Here is a 13,843-nt window from a genome sequence, read left to right as displayed (position 1 = left end):
AGGCAGGTTAATCAACATTAGTTTTTATGGAAGGTTTTAAAAAGTTTTCGATTGTGGTAAATATGATGGCATTTTTTTGTGTTTGTTATATTTGATGTGCATGTTATATTGATGATGCTGATGACGTTCGATACATCCAATCTTAACTTAAAAGCAGTTTTGTGTTTCGAGTGATTAGTTAAAATTCATGTTCCGGATTCATTTGCTGATGCATAACAAGGAAACCGTTCTCATGTTCCGAGACGAGTTTAAATTATAGTTTCATACAATATGCTGCAAAATTTGGAAGAAAACCATTTACTTGCTCCGCGTGTAACGATTACTTAAGCTCGTGGGCTCTTACGCAGAATTACTCTTAAGTTTAAACTAGTAAAGTAATGGTAAAAAGGCATCTTTATTTATTTTAACTTATAAATGCATATGTAGTTGTATGCTTGAGTTGTTATAAATAAACTTCATCAAACTTTAGAAAAACTCTTCTTTCGACCAATTTTCGGTCCATTGGCATCACAAAATGATTTATTTTCTAGAGATTTGAAGAGAAGTTGTACTTCAGTGGCAGCCCTCTGCAAGGTGTGAAATGAGTTCCCACAGTGTTCTGAAAATTCTTCTATTCCAACACGAAAAAATAGACAAGTCATTTCTTTTAAACTAGGGTGATGTATTAAGTTGCCTGAAATATTAAGTGAGCGCTTACTGCAGAGGGAAAATTAACGATTGGGGGTCAGTCGGAGAGTCGTAAAAAATATATTAACACTTGATGGAATGGTCAATTTTGGAAAAGGTTAAAGGAAATAATGCCTTTAATCAACATTTTTGCTAAAGATCGATTTTCAATCATCTTGTTTAATGGCTCATAAGTTGATGGCTGTTCTTGTATGATACAATTATACCTTCTTAACTAGGAAATCTTCTGTCCTTATCCAAAGGATACGTTAGGGGGAACGTTTTGTTTTGTGTGATACCGTATAAGAGTTCCAACTGCTGAGTGGATCTATGGCATCCCGATTTCAGAAGTCATAAGAATAAAGGAAGATGTATAGAGGAATGATTTAGAAAGAAAAGAGCTGGAAAAAACCTGGTAAGTAAATTTTATAATTTATTCGGTGTTTCGTAATGAATTAGTTTTGAAAAATACCCATAATATTCGCAATACGGTCCCGATTTTTTACATTAACTTCACACAAGAAGCCCTGAGGAAAATAATTTCCCTCGGGGCCAATGTCATCTAAAGGGATGCTATGTGGAGGGTCTTTCTAAAGAAAGGAAGATCTGGGAAGGAAAAGGGTGTAAGGGGTGGGTAGAAATCTAGAGATCAGTGTGTCAAGGAATGACAGACTTATGAATATATCCATTCCGCTGTGTTGCAAGGCGATGGGTAGAGAGAGAGCAGTTGGAGAGGTCAAACAGTCTCCCCAAATCAACTTCTCCCGATCTGGCCACCATTCAGAATAGAAACATTGCTTGAAATGGCTTTAACCGAGTTTTGTGCAAAAAGATTTTAACAGCAAGGTACTTCCCCAATTTCACGTTACCCATCTCCTTTCCTTCCCCATCACCTTTAGCTTCACAACATACGATAGTCAAACCGGCTCCAGATGATTGAGAGCAGTTGGGACTCTTGTGCTTTATACACATTTAACTATTTATACTAACAAAACAACGTTCAATTTGAATGGTGACTTCTCACCAATGCGATACAGAGAGTATGTATCTTCTCCAATTTTAGGTATGCTCTAAATCTTAAAGAGTTGTGTAGGAAAATGGAGTGGGAAATAAGAAGGTTGAGAGGTACCTGACTATTCAGGTCTGATTGCTAAACAAAGCTAATACTATTTCAATGAACTAAACTAATTCACTTTTACTTAATAACCCACATAATTTACTTTTTCAAAAGTTTGCCATACGAGAAATTTCGAACACGCGATCCCAAATCTCGAACTCCAAGAGGTTACGAAAATCGTCACTGTATTTTTGGATTCGAAGTTTAATTTTATTCTGCCGGTATAGAGAGTCAATAAAGAATAGTGGGATAGGTTGGGGTTGCAGTGGGATTGGCAAAGGACTATCGAGTGTGGTAGGGGTGATTGCTCTTGCCTGCAAAGAGGCCCTTCGTATTGAATTGGTTATATAAAGTGCACTTATCCTATTCCATCCTTAGCCCTTTTTTCTTTTTACTTTCCTGCCATCTCTTACTTTACTTTCATCATTCTCATCCTGATATTATATTTGGCTGATCGTCGAGTCCATTTTGCAAATGAAATACGTTTTTCCTACTGATTCCTAGTTTGGAATTTTTATTTTCTCTTTATGTTTATATAATTTCTTATAGAGGAGACCTTTAGAACTAGCTCAAAGCTTTTGTGATCATGTTTGCGGAATCCATGCGGAGAATCTATTGAATATTTAAAACTGAGACTGTACACATAAATATGAAAAAGAAAACGCAAAATTGGCACTTTAATCCACAACAAAATATCCTGTTGTAAACAAATAACGCATTCATATACCGAAAATATCATACGTTCAAAGATATATGAATTCTACACACATCTCTCAATTTCTAAGATATCTCCGATAGTTGTGAAAACTTTCTCGGTTTATAAATAATTTTCGACATTTTACTCAGTAAAATCAATACAATATCAATCAATAAGGGCATAGGTTATAAAAATAAAAATAAAAATTTCTAGGCTGAAGGTGGTGGTGAGAGGAAGGAGATGTGGAAGAGGAAGGTAGGGAAGTACCTAATAATTACATAGCCGAACTTGTTTAAAAATAAACCCTTTTTACCAATCGAATAATAATGTTGTTGAATGTTATATAAATAAAAAACTTCACATTAAAATGGAGTCACTATAATTTGAACTTGACAACAGAGTTTTTATAAAACCAATAGTGGTAAAGGTCTTTGCAATTAATATGCAAATTTAGTAACTTCCTATTTGCGGAGCTATTTAACAGGCGATATCTCCATTCCGTCATCCATCAATTTCACACTTAATTTCCATGATTACTTGAACATGTCGACCTGATATAACAGGCGTTCAATCTCTTCTATTCGAAAACCCCTCTGCATCGAACCGTACCAATTCCCGGAGGAGAGAGATATCTGTACTCGGGATGCAAGAAAAACGATTGCCTAACATATATGTAACTCTATCAGCAATTGATTCCACATGAAATACATTCAGTGTTCGACCATGTAAATCCAGATTGGTAAATATTCTCGCCTTGCTGAAAAATCCTATATTATCAACATGTACAAGTTATATTTGACTAAATAAAACATCGTGCAATTCAGGTTTTTTATTAGTTGCAATTGCAAAAATTGTACACGATGTAGGTATAAAGTATAATATAAGTTTTTTTCACAGTCCTCCTCACTAGGAAGGACTGTTCTGAGGCGGCCTGTAGTTTTTAAACTTTTGTATTTAGTTTCAAGTTGTTTTTACATCGTCTGAATAATGTTTGTAGGTTGAATATCATTTTGTTCTCTCAGACATGTTTTTACTTTTGTTTTAAATATTTTCATTTCCGTAATTTTTTTGTTTGATTTGGTGGGCATTGTATAGTTTCGTGACATAGAATTTAAAATTTCTATGCCCAAAAGATGTGTTCAAACTGGGAATAACCGGTATATTCTGGTTTATTGCCCTGGGTGAGTATTTATGTTGGGCAGTGGAGTATTTAGATAGATTTTTTAAAATTTTAAATAAAAATATTTTTTAATTAAATATTTGTACATTGTAAACTTGAAAGTTATTCTAAATATTTCTTCTGTCGGAGTTCTAACCGAAACTTTTAGAATTGTCTTTAGTACTTCTTTTCGGGCCATGTTGAGCCACTCTATGAAAGTGCAAAAGACAGACCCCCAACAAGTTATCCCGTACTCTATTAGTGATTGACACAAAGCGTAGTACACTTTTTTAATGTCGTTTATGTTGAGGATATTACGGATGTTTCTAAAAAAGAATATGCACCTTATGAGTTTTTTTTGTAATTACGTCAAAATTTATTTATTTTTTATTTATTTATTTATTTATTGTAAGAAACAAACAGCAATTTTATACAGGATAATTTATACAAGAGGTTAAATATGAGGTAAGCCAAAATAGTTTCTTATGCTAATGTTGGTTAATGTGATATAATACAAAATTGTAATTGGTTATAACCATTAACTGAAAATGAAATTAACAAAAAAATAAAAATCATATAAATATATAAGAAGGAAGAAGGAATAGGAAAGGGCAAGAGGCAAAGGAAGATGGGATGGGGACAGGAGACGCTCATGTTGTACCTTTTCTATAACTGTGCATTAATTTAATTAACATTAACATAAAAAATACACGTTCCATCGGAGATTTTCATCGATTTCGATTCCAAGATATATACAAGTGGGACAGAGGCATGATAAACCTTGATTATGTTGATAGATTCCTTGGCATGCATGTAATTTGATAATTTAGTCATCTGACGGCTGTATTTTGTCTGTTATACAAAATGACAAATATTTTTTACTGACATTAAGCGTGAGGAAATTTCTCTTAAGCCAGTTTTGCAGGAGTCTAAGTCCAAGTTCCGTTTCTTTGTAGGTACTTATCCAAACTCTTTCTTTAAATAAAATTACCGTATCGTCGGCAAAACTGATGATTTTTCCCTCGTTCCTAGGTTACATATTATTTATATATATGTTAGAAATAATATTGGTCCTAGTACGCTTCCTTGCGGTACTCTATGGTTGATTAGGACAGGTTAGCTTTTTCTCTTGTTAATTTTAACTCTCTGTGTACGTTCCATCATATAACTTGTTAATATGTTTAGAGTTGTATTTCACATACCTTACTTACATACATTTGGTTATTTGTGTATTTATACTTTACATTATTTGCCAAAATAGTCAAGTGGTTATCACTAATAATCGGTACTTTTTATATATACAGCTTGTCAGATCGCAATGCGTCATCCTTAAAAAAATGGATTATTGCACTGGATGGCCGATTTTGGGAACTCACATTTTCATGAATAGTTCGTTGAATTTTCTCTTGACGGACGATGAAACAACCCAATTTATGGAAAATTGATCGATAGACGATGTGATGACTTTCTGAACGTGATTTTTTCCGAAACAACTGGCCTTTAAAAAATACTAAATTGGGTAAAAATGTCTATTTATTATAATATTCATTGATTTTTTTTAGTTTAGATTTAGATACAGTGGAAATTATCGGTGGAGAATAAATTTATTACCAAAAATATATAATATCAATTTTACAAAAAGACGTAAGTTGTCAGATAACAACATAATACGTACCGACTACAAAAAATTACTCTTTACTAATACACAAAAGTTTTTTTATAAGAGTGACAGAAATTTAAATTACAATTTTTTACCAAACTTTTATTCACAGCTAATTAAATTTCCTTATTTCTCTAAACTTCCCCGCCCCCATTATATACAAACCATCATTTCGTTGCGTATCTTACACATTAAACGGAATTCATTATAAATATCAATCAAAGTGTGTTTGAAGAAAACTCCGCATTTACAACGCCCAAGGATAAACCAATTAATAAACTCCTCAGTTAGACAGGGTTCTAACTTCACTAAACCTTGTTCTGAGATATGAGGTGTAAATGTTTTGCAAGGACGATTTTTAATTATTTTTTTCCGATCTTATTCTGAGGTTGAATCTTTTATAAAGTATTTCAGTTTAGCATATTTTAAAGAAAAATATTTAGAAAGGACGTATACTTACCATTTTAGATCATACCTAAACATACAGTTATAACCATATGCAACCATCTATGGCATACAAATTCATTGCATGAGGTTCTAATTAAATTTCTCTAATGTCATTCCCAGAAAGTTTCAGGTTATAATTAAATACTTTCCTTTAAAATATGTTAAACTAAAATACTTTGAACAATATTGAACCCCAAATTCAGAAAATAGATTATCAAAAATCGTATTTGCAAACTTTGACACCTCAGAACATGGTAATGCGATGTTAGAGCTCTATACAACTGAAGTGACGAACTTGACTGTGCCTTGTAAAAACGAATAACGTCAGATACAAACAAAAAGATCGTTGTAAATGTTTCAAAGTGATAGAAACTTGTAAAATAAATTAAAGCTTTTAAAACTTGATGTTAGAACTTCATCATACAAATATCTACGGAAATACAACACAGATGACTCCGAAATTTATTTTGTTTAAAAAGTGAGCAAAAGAAATGATTTTGCAAACAAAGGTCATTTTCGAAAGAAAAATGTTTATGACATTGTCCAACTGAGGTGACGAAATTCTGGTGATTTTCGTCGCTCGAAAGGTCACATTCCAAAAAAAGTTTTTCATAAAGAAATGCGAATCTTTTAGTTTCATCAAACTCAATGCCTAATAAAAGCACAGAATTGTCTACAGTGTTCATCCAGCCAGTCTTGCCAAAGCCTTATTGTGTTGGTTGTAGGAGGAATTCAAATCAAGAATATTAACTTTTATTATACAAAATAGAAAAAAATACTCTTGTATTTTATTCATAAGGTAGTCCCATTTCTTCCTGGAACGTATCAAGTTTTGGTTTTTTTTTATATCAACTTACGCGTTTTGCGAGTATATGAAACGATTTTCATTAGAATTTTACGTCAAAATTTCATGTGCTCGGAGAGACGGGTAGAACAGGATGTTAACGGAAGTGTGAATTGTAGGCAAATCAATTAAGGCGAAGCTTAGTGCAAAATCACTATTTTGATTAATACTTATAACGAATCGGTGTACATTATAAATTGAAGATTTTCCTATCGTTTCGCTTGTAGAATACAAATAAAATAATAAATTACTTAATAAAAAATATAAATGTAAACTATGTACAAAAAAAAATATTTTGTAAGGCGTAAAGGAAACAACTTTAAAAAAATATAGTATTATAGCCAAGTTTATCTGTGACAGTTTCACTTGACTCAACTTTTTGGGTTCTTATAAAATTATTTACAAAATAAATAAAAATCATTTTAGTGCTTGAAATCGAACGTTTCTAGTTTTTCAAGCGATTTTAATGCCTATTACCTACAATATAAGGTATACAAAGAATATACACATTTTTGGCTTGTAGCTTCCTCTTAACAGAGGAATGCAAGAGACGCAATGTAATTAAAAGATATTATGTCTTATGAGAAAAACGATAGTTATAATTTTTTTAATTTACTTAATTATTAATATTTTTAAAATAATATTTTAAATATATTTAAAGTGTTTCTACGCCTAAAAATAAATAAAAATAATGTATGACGTGGAAAAGAATAATTAAGGTAGTAGATGTTGGGGACGCCCGGAGAAAATATGGCACGATCAAGTGAAAGAAATAGTTATGTATGCTAAAACGAGGCGCATAAGACTAACGAAAAAATGAATGTAAGTAGAATGCATGAAGCGGAAGTGAACGGGAGAAAAAGTCGGGGACGCAAAAGAAAGACATGGCAGGAGTAAGAGATTCAAATACTAAATATGAGTTATAAAATTAGGTGAAATTAAATTAAATTAAATTTTGTGATGAACAAGGAAAAGTTGCAAGAAGAACATTATAATTTGACGGTGAATGGTTGAAGGAGTCGTGGATGTCCGAGGAAGATATGGCACCGTCAACTGAATCAAATACTAACGTGACGTAAAATGTGGTGTATATGATAAAAAACAAAGGGGTACGAAGAGAATGATAGAAGTCGAAAATCAAGTGAAACAATTAATTTTAAATAGTGAACTTTTTCGTTTCTTTAAAATAATATCATTTCTTCCTTTAAAATGCACTCAGTTTTCACCTGCCTACAGTAGAAATCACAACCTCAATACTTTACTCCAAACCAATAACAACCCCGAGCAACATCGGGTACACATCAGTTAGTCAGTAGATAAAAAATAATTCTGATATTTTTTGTACTTTATTCTTGTAATGTGCACATTGCAGTGAAATTTCACACCAAATCAAAATACCAACATTGGATGTTGAAAATTCATTGCGCAAAAAGCATTCATTCCTGAATAAAGTTCCACTGATAAAAACTCTTTTACCCTATGCATACCGCTATTCACACAAACCAGATTTTCACCAAATCAACCCCTCCAAGCTTTGATACATAGTCATAGAGGTGCAGGAACGAAAAATGTTTGCAATCACACTACTTTGGAAGCTTAACTTTAGATTTATTGGCATACTAAATTTGGAATCAGTACACATACTTCTATGAAACTGTCTAAGAAACAATAAACTTTGCAGTAATAAACAAATTTATGATTAAATCTTAAAAGAAATACGAACACCGGCTATCCTCATCAGAGAACTTGAAATAAATAAATAAATTGTTTGAGGTCGTGTAATGGCCCGCATAAATGTGTAATCGTCAAAAGAACACGCTTTTTTTCTAATATTTGTGGGAAGTGCAGACCGTAATATTGTGGGACGGAATTCCCTTTATAAAGACATTTTTAAATGGCTTCTCGTATTTTTGTTAAAAAAATTTACAACGCTTTCAAAAGTAATAATGTAATGGTATGAATTTCTTTTTCCTTTCGGCGAATCGAGAGAAGCTGTAAATTTGTGGAATTTCAACATTCGTCTTTCAATGCTGCCGAATTTTATTCATTACGTTTTCAGAAAAAAATATAGAAGCAAATAAGTGAAATTAAGCTTGAGAAGAATATAGAACAAATATGTTGACGTTTAAATTTTGCAAGATATCCTTTAATCAAAATATAAATTTCTACTTTTTAAATTACTAATTTGTGAGGAATTTCATTATAATAATTTTTTTTAGACATCAGACATAGTGTGCCTAATTTGTGTGGAATTTCATTATAATTTTTTAGTCATAGACAGGCGTCCAGATTGATAGACTTGGCCTAACATAAAATCTGGCTTATTTTGACGAGCTGGATGCAAACAATACGACCATATTTTTAGTCATAGACAGGCGTCCAGATTGATAGACTTGGCCTAACACAAAATCTGGCTTATTTTGACGAGCTGGATGCAAACAATACGACCATATTTTTAGTCATAGACAGGCGTCCAGATTGATAGACTTGGCCTAACACAAAATCTGGCTTATTTTGACGAGCTGGATGCAAACAATACGACCATATTTTTAGTCATAGACAGGCGTCCAGATTGATAGACTTGGCCTAACACAAAATCTGGCTTATTTTGACGAGCTGGATGCAAACAATACGACCATATTTTTGTCACCAAGAGGGTTCGATGATGCTTTTAATAAACTACAATATCAGTGGCTCATTGAACGCATTGGCACATTGAAATAACCAGATCCTGGGCAGAAACAAAAGTTCGCCATAGTAAGGCAATTGTTTGAAAGATGGCTGTGTAGTACGCTGTAGTACATTTCTGCACAGAATGTGAATGTTCGTTTTTAAACGAATTGGGGAGAGACGCTAAAATTGAGTGAGGTGGGTAAATTTAAGCATATTTGTAAAAATACATTCGGTAAGGCTCTCTACTAACAACCAAATTAAACGGTCCGATTTCTGGCGTGCGCAAGTAATTTAATTTGTGTTGTTTCGCAACTTATTCATTGAAAATAATGCGTAGTATATTAGCGGCACGTTTCAGAGTGGAAGAATTACAACAAACTTCGTTTGCATTCAGTGAAATTACCAGGATAACACTATGATACCAATACATCTGTTCTGGTCGAGATAACCACAATGACCTGTAAACCATTTGTGTATATCTTGTCCTGAGCTTCAAACACCTGAGAAAAAAAACATACCTTTATCAATTTCTGGTTTCTGTCAAAGTGGAATGTGGAAATGCGTGACGGGTGTCCAAAGACACTCAAAACTGCACAATTATTGTCAGCAACGAATGATGGCCTGCAAAAAAAAACAATAAGGTGTCAAGTCATTAAGTAATTAGTATAATTACTTTCTAAGTAAATTCTCTGTCATTTCTATTATAAAAACTCTGTTCGCAAGGCTGACTTGAGTACAGGTCTGGGCGAATTACGAAATAAATGATCTCGCTATGGAAACTTCACTGTTTAAAATCGTAGAGCAACAATTAGAGGCGCTACTGCTTACTAATATCTTATCGAAACTTTTTCTACTTTTAGAACGCGACAAGCGGTACACGTAGACCGGATTCGGTAGTTTTAATAAGAGCGTTGGGAGAGTCGGGGGTCAGCTGCAGGTACAAAAGCGGAACCTATTTTATTTCATCTAAATATAACACATCAATATTTAAAATAGTTTAATCATTCTGGTTATTTGCCATGTTTGCGGTTAAACAACGGAAAAATCAGCAGTAACAACGAGAATCGAAACAAGTTTTTTGCAAACCGTCGTTGTTCGATGACGCGGACTTGATCACGTGACGCTTCAAAATTCGTCCCGCAGACAGGCATTTTTATACCCATGCGGCCAAACGTACGTCGTACATACTCGTAAATGCTCTTGTGATGTCACGCTCGGCCGGATACGTTTGTACGTGGCTCAATACTAGGCTCAAAATGACTGGTCGTACTGAAGGGTGAATACAAAACATTTGTAATAATTTGTATTATGCGATTTAATGTGTAAGTTTATTGTTATTGTATAAATTAAGATCTAAGTTGTAATCTGTAAAAAGTTGTAATAAAAATCCTGTTTGACAAACTACTTAACTGTAGTTTAACGGGATATATATGAAATAAATAATAAAAAATAAAAAAATAAAATGAATAAAAAAAAAATTAAAAAAACTACTTGGCTGAGGCTCATATATTATAACTTCCAGTAACGAACAAAAAACATTGGCAAAAGCTCTTGAAAGCTATTTCCTCAGCATTATAATGACACATTCTTTATTTGGAACTCTCTAACTTCTGTGTTTATTTCTTTTTATGTATTTTTGAAATATTTTCCATTTAACTTTGTTAAGTCTGTCTAGTTTGTTTTAAAATATATGTGTGCTGTTCTTTGAACTCCCTTTTCAATTTGTTTTCTTAGGTAATAATAAAATTCAAATTCAAATTCAAAATTCAAAAAAATATTTATTGCACAAAAAGAGTACAAAGGGCTTATAAGTTACATTCTATTTCTTCCAGCTAACCCAACAAATAAACATTATATTACATAACCCAACAATTACATGTTAACAAATAAAAAATAAAAATAACAGTAAATAAAAAAACAGAGGTATTTAATTCATGTAAGGTATTCATTTAAGGTGTAGTGGCACTCTGGAGGTCACGGTTTCAAATCCCGGCGTGTAAGTAAATGTCATCTTATTGATCTGTGTGATTTTACAATTTGATTGATTTACAATAAAATTGGGTATAATTGCGGCACGTTCCAGAGTGAAAGATACTCTAAGTATCGCCCTGGTTTAAGACCACAGCTAAAGCCACCAATGGCTTTAGCCGTGTTTAGTGACCAAATCTGAATAGCCAAGTACTTTCCTTTTCCTCGAGTACTTCCCTTCCCTTTTACCTCCAGTCCCACACACAATATACCCCAAATCGGGAATTCTATAGTCTCACTGGCTCCAGGTAAATGGGGGCATTTAGGCGATTTTCACATAAAAAGTAAAAAAAATAAAACAAATTTTGGAAGAGATTAACCGATTATTGTGTTGTGGACGTGTCTGTGTGCCCGAAGGAAGCTTGATTTTGTCTTACTCGGGTCAAATTAGTGACACATGTTTTATTATTGTCGTATTGTTGTACAAATAATCAATTTCATTTGGCGATTTGTCGCTAATTGTTATGTATCATTGCTAATTGTCGATATCAGTTTTTTTTCTAATCTGAAACTTTAATCTTTATCTTCTTATCGGTTCTTTTTTTCTTATTTCTGTCTTAATCTTCTTCTTCTATGGATCACAATTTTCAGTGAATTAAAAGAATGATTGTTTATTTGACGACATTGGTGACGTCGATTAAAATTGTGAAAACAGATAAATACGTTCAAGTCGTCTGCAAAGAGACTTTAGTATTCGCTCGGGTTGTTAGCAACATGAAGATCTGTATTGCATATACTTGGTAGTTCATCCTTTATAATAATACTGTTATTTGGAAAAGAAGAATAATTTATTGTGGGTTAGGCCTGACCAAGACATTGTTCACTGTCAAATTAGCGTCCATCAGAGATAAAAGGGTACCTCCCGAATCTCCATCAAATATTGACAAGACCGAATTCACAGGCCCATAAAATAAACAAAACATGTCCTTTTCGACGATCAATCTTTCCCATTTGTATCCGTGCCACTTTGCGAAATTTGGCTTTGTATTTTTAACGATACCTTTATTTTATGTAAGCGTATAATGGCATCACTAAAACGGATAATAACATTCTTATTACTGAATATTCATTAAATCTTTGAATCCGTCAAAGTAAACATGTTTTAATGTTTTACAATTAATATTTTTTTGCGTTTTAAAACAATGCAATTTATTCTTCTCAGCATTGTATTTCAATGTTCAAAAGTATCGGGACTCGATGAAAACAGCAGCAAACCGTTCACAATTTATTCGCAAGCACGAGTCCAAGTTGTTTCTCTCACTGTGAAATAATTTATTCGTTTTTTTTTTTTTCGTATAATTTTAGCTTTCACTATGTAACAATTTCTAGACATTTTTGTTTTTAATGAGTTAATAGTTCTAATGGGTGCTATTATTTTATTAACTTTATTAATGCTTAAATAATAGCACCTTGCAAATCACCTCTATTGATAATGTTCCCCGTTATGTTTACTCCTCCCTCCGTTTCCCTCTCAACCCCCTCCCCCTCCCTCAAATCCCCTCCCACCAAAGAACCAAACTGAATAAAACCCCCTTTTTCTGCACTTAAAAATTTAGTTTTAAAATAGCTAGTTAATGACAAGGACGTGTTGAAACCGGTCGCTAATTAATAAAATTTATGCGTAACAAATGTACATTGGAATAATAAAACTTATTAAAAACAAAAATGTTAGTTTTTTTCCTACTACTTTTATTCGGGTCCTTCTTAATGTCACCTGTCCAAGTGCTCATGGAACTATCTACTTAATCCGTCCCTTCGCATTTGAAAGCAATCAAGTGCCCAGTTCCTATTATTGTCCTTTGTGCTAATATCGGGGTTGTATTCTTGCCAGATCTCCTCACTTACAAAGTTTTATCACGAAGGAATACGCCTCAAGGACCAACATTCAGTCCTACTTTTAACCGTCCTATAATATATATATTTATGATAAAATAATGTTTATAAGACAAGGTTTTTATGCATAGCACAAAGGATAACAAATTATTCTAAGCAAAAATTAGTCGCTTGAAATATCCATACAGATTGAAAATATCTCCCGAGTAAAAATAAATTCCCGTCGGCAGCATTTATTTAGCCATAAGCGTTGGTATTATAACTCTAGAATATACTGTTTATCTTTTTACATAAAATTAACAAACACATTCAAAATACAGACTGAATTTTGAACATCATTTACCAATCAAATCATTTTCATAACTTTAAAATACTGACTATTTCATTACGTCATGGACATGGCACATTATTCATTCACTCCGCTACTCCATCGACAGCTCGACAGTTGTTGCATTGCCCTGCGATGCAATTTGGTCATCCGCAGTCAAATCAGTGTCAATTGTCGGCTTGACCACGGACCAGTCAGCCCGCTGAACAAAACTGTGACCACTGTCATTCTGTAATACTATTTTGAAGTGAATCCCGTTTATAAATTAAGTCGTACGGAAATGGAAATTCGTACTGATGAGTTTAATTATTTAAGTGCTGGAGTGTTTTCAGAGGAGCGTTGTTTATTTGTAGATGTATTTGTGAGAGACATTGCTTTATTATTTTAATTT

General features: G+C 33.0%; 1 protein-coding gene across 1 annotated transcript in view; it reads right to left on the bottom strand.

The window, feature by feature from the left end:
- LOC149418913 (diuretic hormone receptor-like) overlaps positions 1–13,843 on the bottom strand; it is a 579,308-nt gene that overhangs the window by 422,564 nt on the left and 142,901 nt on the right. The window contains exon 2 of the mRNA XM_089638437.1: positions 9,782–9,884. The gene's annotated coding sequence lies outside the window, so the exon portion shown is untranslated. The remainder of the gene's footprint in view (positions 1–9,781; positions 9,885–13,843) is intronic.

This window comes from Hesperophylax consimilis, chromosome 13 (genome assembly GCF_061612785.1).
Source record: "Hesperophylax consimilis isolate HC1 chromosome 13, BYU_Hcon_1.0, whole genome shotgun sequence".
NCBI classification, from domain to species: domain Eukaryota; kingdom Metazoa; phylum Arthropoda; class Insecta; order Trichoptera; family Limnephilidae; genus Hesperophylax; species Hesperophylax consimilis.
This window is presented reverse-complemented; position numbering and strand designations above follow the sequence as displayed.